This window comes from Anolis carolinensis, chromosome 3 (assembly GCF_035594765.1).
Source record: "Anolis carolinensis isolate JA03-04 chromosome 3, rAnoCar3.1.pri, whole genome shotgun sequence".
NCBI lineage: Eukaryota > Metazoa > Chordata > Lepidosauria > Squamata > Dactyloidae > Anolis > Anolis carolinensis.
In genome coordinates, this window is record NC_085843.1 from 84807148 (window position 1) to 84820624 (window position 13477).

The following is a 13477-nucleotide window of genomic DNA, read 5'->3' on the forward strand; positions in this document are numbered from 1 at the left end:
CCGGGCGTAGAGAGGCTCGCCAACCCGGTCAAGAAACCCATTCAAGAGCCGCCAACCGGGGTCCTGTTCCTTCTAGTGGTCACCTTATGGTCAGCAAAAAAGGGACCCGTCATGATCCACGCCATGATAGACTCAGGAGCTACCAACAATTTCATTGATAGAGAGTATGCCGACTCTCTGGGATTACAATATCATGACTTCAAGAATGCCCATGTGGTGCAAGCCATCGATGGCCGCCCTCTCAAGACGGGCCCCGTAAGCCAGTGGTCGGAACCCACCAGGATGTGGATAAGGGAACATATGGAAGAGATTTCCTTCTTTGTTACTGAGGTTCCCCATTTCCCTGTGATTTTGGGGATTCCATGGCTGACACTTCACGACCCAAGCATCTCCTGGTCCAACAGAGAACTGCAGTTTGCTTCAAAGTACTGCCAAAACCATTGCCTCGTAGCCAAGGTCTGCCATGCCACAGACACCGAGCCCATTATCACCTTGCCAAAGAAGTACTCCGAGTATTGGGATGTATTCAATGAAAAAGAAGCCGAAAAATTACCCCCACATAGACCTTATGACTGTGCCATTGACTTGGTGGAGGGGGCCCCGATCCCGCGAGGGCATCTCTACTCCCTGACTGAACCAGAGCAAGAAGCTCTCAGGGAATTCATAGAGACAAACCTTCGCAAGGGATTCATCAGACCCTCTCAATCCCCAGCCGCCTCCCCAGTGATGTTTGTGAAGAAGAAGTCAGGGGAATTACGCTTGGTGGTGGACTACAGAGCATTGAATAATATCACCAAGCGGAACAGCTATCCCCTGCCCTTAATCTCGGATCTACTAGACCGACTTCGAGGAGCCAAGGTTTACACCAAGCTGGATCTTCGGGGAGCTTACAACTTAGTTCGCATCAGAGAAGGGGACGAGTGGAAGACCGCCTTCCAGACTAAATTCGGATTATTCGAGTCCCGAGTTATGAATTATGGATTATGCGGAGCTCCCGCAACGTTCCAGCATTTTGTCAATGACATTTTCCAGGACTATCTAGATAGGTTCTTGATAATCTACCTGGACGATTTTTTGGTGTTTTCTAGATCACAATCAGAACATGAGAACCACGTCAAAATGGTGTTGCAACGATTGCGGGATCATGGACTTTATGCCAAGCTAGAAAAATGCGCTTTTGATCTACAAGAGGTAGATTTCCTTGGATACCGTATCTCGCCTCTAGGGCTCTCCATGGATCCAGCCAAGGTTTCAGCAGTATTGGAATGGCAGGCGCCAACTAACAAGAAGGAGGTGCAGCGATTCTTGGGGTTCGCGAACTATTACCGTAAGTTCATTCCAGATTTTGCCCGCTGGTCTGACCCAATCACTAGCTGCATCCGTGGAAAACAGCCCTTCCGCTGGACTGATCAAGCAGAGAAAGGGTTCCAGCAACTAAAGAAATTATTCACATCCCAGCCAATCCTTCAGCATCCAGATCCTGAAACCCTTTTTGTGGTGCAAGCGGACGCCTCTGATGTGGCAATTGGGGCTGTGCTCCTACAACCGGTGGGAGATCACCTTCATCCTTGTGCCTATTATTCTCGTCAACTAACCGCACCAGAGAGAAACTATACCATTTGGGAAAAAGAACTATTAGCCATAAAGGCAGCTTTTGAAACTTGGAGACATTGGCTAGAAGGGGCCAAATTTCCCATTGAAGTCCACACTGATCATCGGAATCTAGAACATCTAAGAACTGCCCGCAAGCTAAATCAGAGGCAGCAACGTTGGGCTTTATTCTTTGAACGTTTCAACTTCCAGATTCATTATGTGACCCCAGCCCAAACCAAGCAAGCAGACGCCCTGTCACGTAAACCGGAATACGCTGCAGGACGCAAGGAGACCTTTGAATCCCAACTACTACAACCCGAGAACTTTGCCACGCTCACAGTGGGGAACACCAAATCCACTCCCATTGATTCAACTCCCTCTACTCCAGGGCCCATCTGTGCTCAAGAAATCAGGGCTAGTCAGCAAGCAGATGCCTGGGCGCAGGACCAACTTCGTCAAGGTCTGCATTTTCCCTTTTCGCTTAAAGATGGACTGCTTTGCTATAGAAATCATGTTTATATCCCACCCGGACCGGGCAGGGAAAAAGCACTTCGTCTGTGTCATGACTGCAAACCAGCAGGGCATTTCGGACTATTTAAAACCATGCATTTGATCCTAAGAGATTTCTGGTGGCCCAAGATCCGCAAGGATGTGGAAAAATATGTTAACACCTGCCCAGTATGCCAGCGCTCCAAGATAAGAAGGGAGAAGCCCTCAGGGCTTCTACACCCCCTTCCTAACCCATCTCGCCCATGGGAAATAATTTCTGCGGATTTTATCACTGACTTACCACCTTCCTGTGGATTCACCACGATCCTAGTGGTGGTGGACCTTTTCACCAAGTTAGCCCATTTCATTCCCTGTGAAGGTCTTCCCACAGCCCAAGAGACTGCAGATTTATTCCTCCAACATGTTTTCAGACTACATGGATTGCCCAAGAGTTTGGTCACAGACCGTGGATCCCAATTCACCTCTCGTTTCTGGAAGGCACTACAAAAACTATTGGGCATAGACTCTCGTTTATCTTCAGCTCATCATCCCCAAACGGATGAGCAAACGGAGCGCACCAATGCCACTTTGGAACAGTACCTTCGCTGTTATGTAAACTACCAACAGGACAATTGGGCTTCTCTGTTACCACTGTCGGAGTTTGCCTACAACAATGGAGTCCAGGCTTCTACAAAAGAAACGCCGTTCTTTGCAAACTACGGCTTCCATCCATGTTTCTTTCCCCCTGTCATTGAAACTTCAGAAGTTCCCGCAGCAGAAGATTGGCTGCAGGAACTCACAGCGGTGCAACAACTTTTGCTCCAGCAACTGGAACAAGCCAAGGAGGACTATAAACGTCACGCGGACAAACATCGCCAGCCGGGCCCCGAAATCAAGGTAGGAGATCGGGTTTTTCTGTCCACTCGCTTTTTGCCCTCCCATCGCCCTTGCCGGAAGTTAGATGCCCGTTTCATTGGCCCCTATCCAGTGGTGGCGCAACTTAACCCCGTGACTTTCAAACTCCAACTTCCGCGCTCAATGCGCATTCACCCAGTGTTTCACCGCTCCCTGCTCCTTCCGGCGGATGGTGTGCGGCCAGATGTAGACCGGCCGGCCCCCGTCCCTATTTTGGTGGATGGGGAGGACGAGTTCGAGGTTCAGGACATTTTGGATTCTCGCTTTCACCGCCGCCGCCTGCAATATCTCATTGACTGGGTGGGTTTTGGCCCTGAGGAACGCTCTTGGGAAGACGCTTCCACAGTTCACGCTCCTGATCTAACCCGTCGCTTCCATCAGACCTATCCCGCCAAGCCACGACCTCGCGCCTCGGGGAGAGAGTCCCAGTTTGGGAGGGGGCTTGAGGAGGGGGATAGTGTGATGACCCATGGGCCTTGTAGTCCTGCTCATGACATTGTGATGCCTGATGAAGAAGAAAACTTGGGTTTTTTACCTTCCCAGTCAGAACTGGATTCTTCCCAGACAGATTCTTCCCAGCCAGATCTGGGAACCTTGCACCTGCAAGAGGATTATGTTCCAGAAGTATGTCAAACAAATACTGAGGCTACATCTCCAGTGTTTTCTCGCCATGAGTTTTGTAAACAACAGAGAGGCTTGGAAGCAGCCTCGCGCAGGAGTGCGAGAATAATTGCTAAGAATTTGCCAATTAAGCCCGCTTTCCATGAGAATCTTTAAGGAGTCAAACATCTGGTCTCAGAGATTAGCTTTCGTTTCTGGTTCCCAGAGAACTGCTCTCGGCGGGAAAGTTAGACTCTATATAGGTGTTTTACCCGCGGAGTAACTTTGCGGAGTCAATTCGTCAGCCTCCGGAGCGAGTTGTGTCTGGACAGCGCGCTCCGTTTCAAGCCTCGTTCCAGCTCAAGCCTTGCCTTGTTTCCAGCCTTCGCTCCTGTTTCCCAGCCTTTGTTTACCTACGGACCTTGCCTTGTTTTCCCAGGACTAAACCTTGCCTTGTTTCACGGATTTTACCAAGTTATTCCACGGACCTTGTTCTTGTTCCTCGTTACCTTGTTCCACGTTTCAAGCCTTGTTTCAAGTATCAAGTTATTTCCTAGCCTTGCTCAAGTTCATGGACTAAAGGACCTTGTCATCTCCCCTCACTTTGCCTGGCAAAGTGAGTGTTTCGGTTATTGGATTACAACTTTGGACCTTAATATTTCATATTGGACATTGTTTCTTTGGACTAATTTTGACCTTCCCTGAAAGGTCTACTTCTGGACTAACTTTTACATTTGCTTTTACTAACTTTATATATTTCCTTAATAAAGATATTAGATAGAATCTGGCCTCTGCGTATGGTTATTGGTGCTCTGTAGCCTGGGTCGTGACAGACCTTGGCTACAAGACAATGGTTTTGGCAATATTTAGAAGCAAACTGCAGTTCTCTGTTGGTCCAAGAGATGCTGGGGTTGTGAAGTGTCAGCCATGGAATCCCTAGAATCACAGGGAAATGAGGAACCTCGGTAACAAAGAAGGAAATCTCTTCCATATGCTCCCTTATCCACATTCTGGTGGGTTCAGTCCATTGGCTTACTGGACCTGTCTTTAGGGGGCGGCCATCTATGGCTTGCACCACCCGGGCGTTCTTGAAATCATGATATTGTAATCCCAGAGAGTCGGCATACTCTCTATCAATGAAATTATTTGTTGCTCCTGAGTCTATCATGGCATGGATCATGACGGGTCCTTTTTTCGCTGACCACAAGGTGACCACTAGGAGAAATAGGACCCCGGTTGGCGGCTCTTGAGTGGGGTTTCTGACCGGGTTAGCGAGCCTCTCTACGCCCGGTCGTTGGCTTCCCCCGCCGGCTTTGCGCCAGCCGCCCCGGCCGTCTCCGACTCCACGGAGGACGCCGCCGCCAAACGAGCGGCGGGCTTTCTTTTGGCTGGGCACTCTCTGGCAAAGTGGCCCCCGTCTCCGCAGTACCAACAGAGGTTTAAACGTTGGCGGCGGGCCTTCTCGGCAACGTCTAACCTGGGGCGCACATTGCCCAACTGTATTGGCACCTCCCCGCTTTCTCTGGGGTATGGGGCTGGTGGCGGGGGTCTCCACACTGGACGTGGTTGGACGCCGGCGGGAGCGGGAGGTTTTGCCCCAGCTCTCCCACTCTGGCCTCGGAGCCATTGTTTTCTGTTGGCAAGCATGACTTCAGCTCGTAAACATTGGTCAATAAGTCTTTCAAGAGAGTTCGGAGGATCCACCTTGGAGATTTCTTCCAACATCTCGATATTGAGACCCTCCCGAAACTGTCCTCGGAGGGCTATGTCATTCCAACCGGTGCTTTGAGCCAGCACTCGGAACTCGGCTATGTACTGGGACAAGGGCCTGTCCCCTTGAGAAAGGCACCGGAGTTTGTGGCCGGCCGCCTCTAAATTGTCCTCGATCCCCCAAGTCGCCTTAAGGTGATTTAGGAAGTTATGCGCGGAACTTAGGTGTGGGGAGGCTTCATCGAACAGCGCCGTGGCCCAATTGGCCGCGGGGCCGTCCAGGAGACTGTAAATCCACGCCACCTTGATGTCTTCTTGGGGAAACTCGGCATGACGGGCTTCTAGGTATGCCTGGCATTGACGACGGAAAACATGAACCTTGGAAGCTTCTCCAGAAAACTTGGTTGGCAATGCCAGGGCAGGGAGACGGATTCCGCGTTCCTTCAAGCCCCGTATTTCTCCCTCCTGCGCATGGATCATATCACGGATTCTGTCCACTTCATCCTTGGCGATGGTGTAGCTGAGTGGCTGGTCTCCCGGCCCGGCTCCGGTAGACATTCTGGCCTAGGTTGATTGGTGCTTAAGGTGGCGGAGTCAAACTGTCAGGACCCAGGCTGCAGAGCACCAATAACCAAGGGCTCCAATTCTAGCTGAGAAAGCTCCAATTCTGGCTGAAACTGTGGGAAACCTAAGTTTTCCTCTTCATCTGTCACAACAGTGCTAGGAACAGAACTACATGGCCCATGAGTCATCACACCGTCCAACACAGGCTGTAACCCTATACTCTGTTCAGCCTTACGACTGACCAGGAGGACCTCTGTCTTGTCTTGATTCAATTTCTATTTGTTAGTCCTCATCCAGTCCGACACAGCGGCCAGACACCGGTTCAGGACCTGAACAGCCTCCTTAGTGACAGGTGGGAAGGAGTGACAGAGCTGGACATCATCTACGTACAGATGACACCTCACCCCGAAACTCCGGATGATCTCTCCCAGTGGCTTCATGTATATGTTGAACAACATGGGAACAGTATTGAACCCTGCGGGACCCCACAAGTCAACCCTCCAGGAAGGACCGGAGCCACTGCAGAACTGTCAGAACCCTGCTACTAGAGCCTGTATGTGGCTCTGAGTTTCAGGGTCACTGACATTGATAAGACACCTGCGTCTCAGGACTCGGAGAAGAAACGGCTGCTGGACTTGGCGGGGAATTTGCGCGGGGTTTTACTGAGCGGGAAGAGACTTTTCAAATGAGGGGGAGGGTATATAAAGGAGGGTTGGCCGGAGTCTCCCATTCTTGGCTTTTCGGATGTTTATGTTTCCTGCAGTAAAGTTTCTGGTGATATCACAGAGAGTCTCGTGTGTTCATTCAGGAGCGGCTGTGGTGAGCTGACACTAAGCCAAGAATATAGACACCATCCCGCCGTGGCGGTGAGGTGTAACATGCAAGTGGAGGATGAAGAACTCTTGGGCGCAGGAGGAGGAAGGTCGGGAAGGGCCACTCCCGAGCCGGACGCTGAGTTCCACCAGCTGGCGGCCCTGGCGTCATCCACCGCTTATGCCCAGCCAAATGGGGTAACCCAGAGGCGTGGAGTGGTGCGGGGAGACAGCACCGGAGGAGAGGAAGGTTCGCCTTCCCCAGGCCCACAAAGGATGGTGTTTCTGGAGGAGAGGATGTCGGCGATGGAGACCACCCTGGCAGTAATGTCGAGGGCGATGGAGCGCCTGGCGGTTTTGGCGGAGCCAGAGAGAGGAAGGGAACTTCGGGCTGGCTCAATGTGGGACGTGAGCGTGGGAACCAGCCAGGGCTTTGCAGACCTCCCAGCACCGAAGGGAAGGGAAATGCGAAAGGAGCCCGGTGCCCGGCCCAAGACCCAAACAAGCCTGACGCGGGTGGAGGAGAGTGGCGACGAAGGGGAAAAGCCTCCGAGAATCCCGGCTACGCTCCCAGCTGAGACCCTGGTGCCCCTGGCGAATGCCGGGCGTGGCACAGGGCCAAGAGAAACGGCAGCGGGGCCCACTGGTCCGCAAGGGGGCTTGCGACGGGCGGAGAATTGGGGATTGCCACCACAGGGACCCCTACCGAGACGAGAGGAACTAAGGATCGAGTTTGGGGGAGAGTCCTCTGAACTGGATTTTTTCCTTACCACGGTGAGGGGCTATATGGAGGACAATGCTCACACTTTTAGAACGGAATCCAGCCGGATACGGGCCATTGGCGCAGTGTTGAAGAGGGGAGCGGCTAGCTGGTACGTTCAGCTGCACGCGCGGCGCGACCCATGTCTGGGGTCAGTCCGACGCTTTATGGGGGCCCTGGAGACCAGTTTCCGAGATCCATTGGAGCAGATCCGGGCGAGGGAGAAGTTGAAGACCGTCTCCCAGGGGCAGAGGTCGGTATCTGAGTATGCGGAGGAATTCCAATGCCTCGCCGAAAAGGTGCCGGAATGGTCTGCAGTGACAAAGATGGAACTCTTCAAAGAGGGGCTCAGGCGGGAGATCCTCTCCTGGGCGGTGCATCGTGATGAGCCTGACACACTGCGCGGATGGATTCAGCTGGCGGGGCGCGTCGAGACATCGCTGGCCCAGGCGAGGAGGCACCGAGGAGCGCTACAGCAACGGCCGCAGATGAAAGAGGGGAGCCGGAAGGAGGGATCAGCCCCAGCCGGGAGGAGAGCGGAGCCGACAGGGAACGTGAGCGCCAGCAGGAGTGGCTGCTTTGTGTGCGGCCGGTTGGGCCACAGAGCTGCCGAGTGCTGGCAGAGAAAAGGGGAAAGCGGAGGCCAGCCCAAACCAAGAGCCGTGGCAGGAAAACGCGCCGAGGAAGAAACACCGATGAGGCACCATTCGGGGGGGTTGGTAAGTCAGGACAAAGCTATGATAGTGGTCCCCATTCAGCTTGAAAATGGCAGCAAACAAGCAACCTGCAAAGCGTTTGTGGATTGTGGATGTTCCAGGAACATCATTTCCCCTGAATTAGCCGAGGGATTAGGATGCGAAAGGACGAACCTAGAATCCCCAATAGCATTTTCGCAGTTGGACGGATCCACAGCATCAGGATCGTTAGCTAGGTACAGTGCCGAAGATGTAAAGTGTAAGATAGGGAGTTGGGAAGGAAAGGTGTCATTTGTGATATCACAAATAGCCAGCTATAATGTTATACTAGGCATGCCGTGGCTGGGGCAGGCCAACCCGCAAATCAACTGGGAGGATAAGAGCATGATTTTCGGGATGAGTTTGGAAGAAGGGAGCCAGGAAGTTGAGAGGGAGCCGGGGAAAAGGGGGAGGAAGACTCTATCAGAATAGCAGAACTGGCAGATAAATTACCCCCAGAGTATCGGGATTTTGTGGACGTGTTTGACGAGAAGGAAGCAGACAATTTCCCACCGAAGCGGAGAGTTGAAGTGAAAATAGAGCTAGTCCCAGGAGCAGAGCTTCCCAAGGCAAAGATATACCCGATGTCGGCTAGGGAAAAGGAGGAACTGAGAAAGTACATTGATAAAAACCTAGCGAGAGGTTTCATAGAACCTTCGAACTCCCCTTTAGGGGCACCTGTGTTGTTTAGGAGGAAAAAGGACCAAACGCTGAGGCTCTGCATTGACTACAGGGGCCTGAATGCAATCAGTACTGTAAATAAATACCCTCTACCCTTAGTGAAGGACTTGATCGCCCAGTTATCGGAGGGACAGATATTCACTAAATTGGATTTAATTGAGGCTTACCATAAATTGCAGATCAAACCAGAGGACAGGTGGAAGACGGCCTTCTCCTGCGCCTTCGGATTATTCAATTATTGTGTGCTCCCATTCGGTTTATGCGGGGGAGGGGCCGCGTTCATGCAATTAATCAACGAAGTGTTGCATCCATTATTGTACAAGGGAGTCTTTATTTTTTTAGATGACATATTGATAATGTCTCGGACCAAGGAGCAACATGTAGAACTAGTCAGGGAAGTCCTACAAAAGTTGAGGGAAGCGAAGCTGTATGCGAAGCTTGCCAAGTGCGAGTTCAATAAAGACCAGATAGACTTTCTGGGGTATAGGATTTCCTCCCAGGGAGTGGCGATGGACCCTGCGAAGGTGGAAGACGTAAGGGGGTGGGAAGCCCCCAGAACACGGAAGCAGCTGCAATCCTTCCTGGGGTTCGCAAACTTCTATAGAACATTTATCAAGGACTTTGCGCGCCTCACTTTGCCATTAACGGATTTGTTAAAGACTAAAGGCAGGGGAGAAACAGCCAAAGTTAAGGCCCCAGGGGCCAAACTGACCTGGACAATAGAATGCCAGGAAGCTTTCGAAGCCCTAAAAAAGCGTTTTACCGAGGAGCCTGTCCTACAGCACCCTGATATGTCTAAGGCCTTTGTACTACATTGCGATGCGTCAGACCGGGCATATGGGGCAGTTCTGCTGCAGAAAGACGAGGGGGGGGAACCTGAAGCCATGTGGCTATCTGTCAAAAAAGTTTAGCGATACAGAAAAAAACTGGCCGATTTGGGAGAGAGAAGCCTTAGCGATTCTGAAAGCACTAGAGTGCTGGAGACACTTTCTGGAAGGAAGTGGAACACCGTTTGAGGTGTGGACTGATCATAGAAATTTACAGTATCTGAGATCCCCTCGTAAACTATCAGCGAAGCAGATTAGATGGGCCCAATATTTCAGCCGTTTTGATTTCAGACTCAAGTTCTTCCAGGGGAAACACAACATACTCGCTGACGCTCTCTCTCGGATGCCTCAGCACGGGGGAGGAATTCAGGAATCTGAGGGGAGCCTTTTCCTAGATAAGCAATGGGGCCTGGCAGTACTGACTCGAGCACAAGCAGCCAGAGAAAACAAACGCACTGCCATTTCCACGGGGGGAGGAGAAATATGGGAGGAAGAGTTGAAGCGAGCATATGGAATGGACAAATGGTTACAAACGAACAAAGAACAGGGAGAACTGTGTGGGGATTTGGTGTTTGTTAATAAGAAATTGTATATTCCTGAATGTTTAAGACAAGAAATGTTAAGGAAATGCCACGATAACAAGGGTGCAGGTCATCTAGGCCCCACCAGGACTATTAAACTGTTGGCCAAACAATGCTGGTGGCCCGGAATGAGGAAAGACGCCAGGGGGTACGTCACGCAGTGTGAATTATGTGCAGAGGGCAAGACACCACCTGGGAAGCCCCAGGGGCTATTGCAGAAGGTGGTGGAGCCCATGAGGCCATGGGAATGCGTGGCAATGGATTTTGTAGGCGAACTACCCCCCAGCAGAGGCCACAGATACATTTGGACAATATTGGACCTATTCTCAAAACAGGCACACTTTGTGGCCCTGCCAAAACTCCCCTCGGCTGAAAAGCTCGCTGATTTGTATGTGAAGCATGTATATCGCCTACATGGGTGCCCCGACAAAATAATTAGCGACCGGGGAGTCCAATTCACTGCAAAATTTTGGGGAAAATTCTTACAGCTGTTAGGAGCGGAAAGGAATCTGAGCTCGGCTTTTCATCCCGCGACCAACGGGGGGGTCGAACGTACCCAACAGACACTGTGCCAATTCTTGAGGATGTACACCAATTATAGACAGGACGATTGGGCGGACCTTCTTCCATTTGCTGAGATGGCTTTTAACGGGGCCGTACATTCGGCCACAGGTCGTGCCCCATTTGAAATAGTATACGGACAGGAGGTGGCACCTTTCCCCAGGCTACCCGAGTGGAAGGAAGGAGAGGGCCAGACCGACAAGGAATGGCCGGCCAAAATTAAACAAGGGTGGCAGACCGTGGTGGAGGCATTGAGGGAAACACAAAAGAAGTACAAGCTCTTTGCAGATCGTAGGCGCCGAGAGGGGGACAAATTGGGTGAAGGAGATCTGGTTTGGCTGAGCACAAAAAACCTGAAATTGGGGTTCCCATCTAAGAAATTGGCTCCACGCTATATAGGGCCGTTCAGGGTAGCGAAAAGAATAAACGAAGTGACCTATGAGCTGAAGCTACCCAAGGACCTAGGGAAGGTACACCCGGTATTCCATTGCAGCCTGTTAAAAAAGTATAAAGGAACTCTGGACAGCGGAGAACAATAGTTGTGTTTAATCTTTTCCTTCCAGGACGAAGGGGAGGAGGACGCCATGTCAGAACCCTGCTACTAGAGCCTGTATGTGGCTCTGAGTTTCAGGGTCACTGACATTGATAAGACACCTGCGTCTCAGGACTCGGAGAAGAAACGGCTGCTGGACTTGGCGGGGAATTTGCGCGGGATTTTACTGAGCGGGAAGAGACTTTTCAAATGAGGGGGAGGATATATAAAGGAGGGTTGGCCGGAGTCTCCCATTCTTGGCTTTTCGGATGTTTATGTTTCCTGCAGTAAAGTTTCTGGTGATATCACAGAGAGTCTCGTGTGTTCATTCAGGAGCGGCTGTGGTGAGCTGACACAGAACAGTACCCCTGAGCCCCATCCCGGCAAGGCGCCCCAGAAGGATACCGTGATCGACGGTATCGAAGGCCGCTGAGAGGTCCAGCAGAACAAGCAGGGACACACTCCCCCTGTCCAGCCCACGGCGTAGATCATCGACTAAGGCGACCAAGGCTGTCTTGGTACCATGCCCCAGCCTGAAATCAGACTGTGACGGATCTAGAAAATCAGTGTCAACCAAGAATGCCTGGAGTTGCGTGGCCACCACACGTTCCACAACCTTGCCCAGAAAGGGGAGATTGGAAATAGACCGATAGCTATCCAATTGAGTGGGGTCCAGTGATGGCTTCTTCAACAGCGGTTTGCTCACAGCCAATTTAAGGCTCGCTGGAAATATGCCATCCCGAAGGGAGGCATTCACCACCACCTTCACCCACTCGGCCAATCCCCCTCTGGCTTCTCTCACCAGCCAGGATGGGCAGGAGTCTAGGATGCATGTGGTAGCCCTCGCCTCTCCAAGCACCTTGTCCACATCCTCGAGCTCAACCAATTGAAAAGAATCCATCAAAATGGGACAAGCAGATGCTCATGTTACATCCCCGGAGACTGCCGTTAATATGGTGTCAAAGCCAGAGTGGATCAGAGCAACTTTGTCTGCAAAAAACCAAGCAAATGCTTCACAGCGGGCTGCCGAGCTGTCAGGGATCCCATCTTGCGAGATGAGATTTAACAAACCTCTGACAACTCGAAACAGCTCCGCCTGACAGTTTTTTGCAGACGCAATATTAGCCGCAAAGAAAGAATTATTTGAAGCGTCTATTGCCATGGTATATGCCCTAAGATAGGAACATAGCCGTGTTCAATTTGACTCACTCAGCTTCATATTTTAAAAAAGCTTTGCCCCACATTACCTGAAAACAGAGAATAGTCCAAATTCTAAGAGAGAACTTAGGCTTAGGTGGCCTGGGGAAACAGGCTGGCAATTACCGCCTGCTCCTGTCTTCTAGGTTACATCATTTTCTGGCCATGACAGCGTTCCTACCTTTCGGATATTACATTACCTCATTATTTGGAGCCCCCTGTTGTGCAATGGGTGAAACCCTTGTGTTGGAAGGACAGCTGACCGAAAGGTTGGTGGTTTGAGTTCGGGGAGCAGGATGAGCTCCTGTTTGTCAGCTCCACCTTCCTATGTGGGAACATGAGAGAAGCCTCCCACAGAATGATAAAACATCTGGGCATCCCCTAGGCAACATCCTTGCAGATGGCCAATTCTCTCACACCAGAAGTGACTTGCAGTTTCTCAAGTCACTCCTCACATGGAAAAAACCATCTCATTATTCAGAACAGCAAATAATGTAAAGCCTGAGAAGACTTTGGGGGGGGGGGAGAATCAGGAGTTTGGGGGGGGGGGTTAGTAATTTGTTGTGTACCCAATTGTGACTAGAATACAGGCCCTTCCAAAATTGGAATTTGACTCTTGGGCTGCAAAGGGTTACCACTCCTGGCAGTGCCTCAGGTTTATGATTTTAAGGAAGGTGGGCACACATCCCTAATAATTCTCATGTTTGGTGGCTGGATTGTTAATAATTTTAAAAAGTGTGTGATACAATTGGCCAAAGCAACTGTTAGTCTCACTTAAAGGCTCAACTGTTGCTGAATATAGATTTTCATGAAATTACAAGTTGCTCGTGCCTCATCATCTTGCCAGTAACATAGGAATAATGGGCAGGATACTGTCTCCCTTATGCCATCTTCTCTGCCAAAAGCTCTATGAATGCTCTG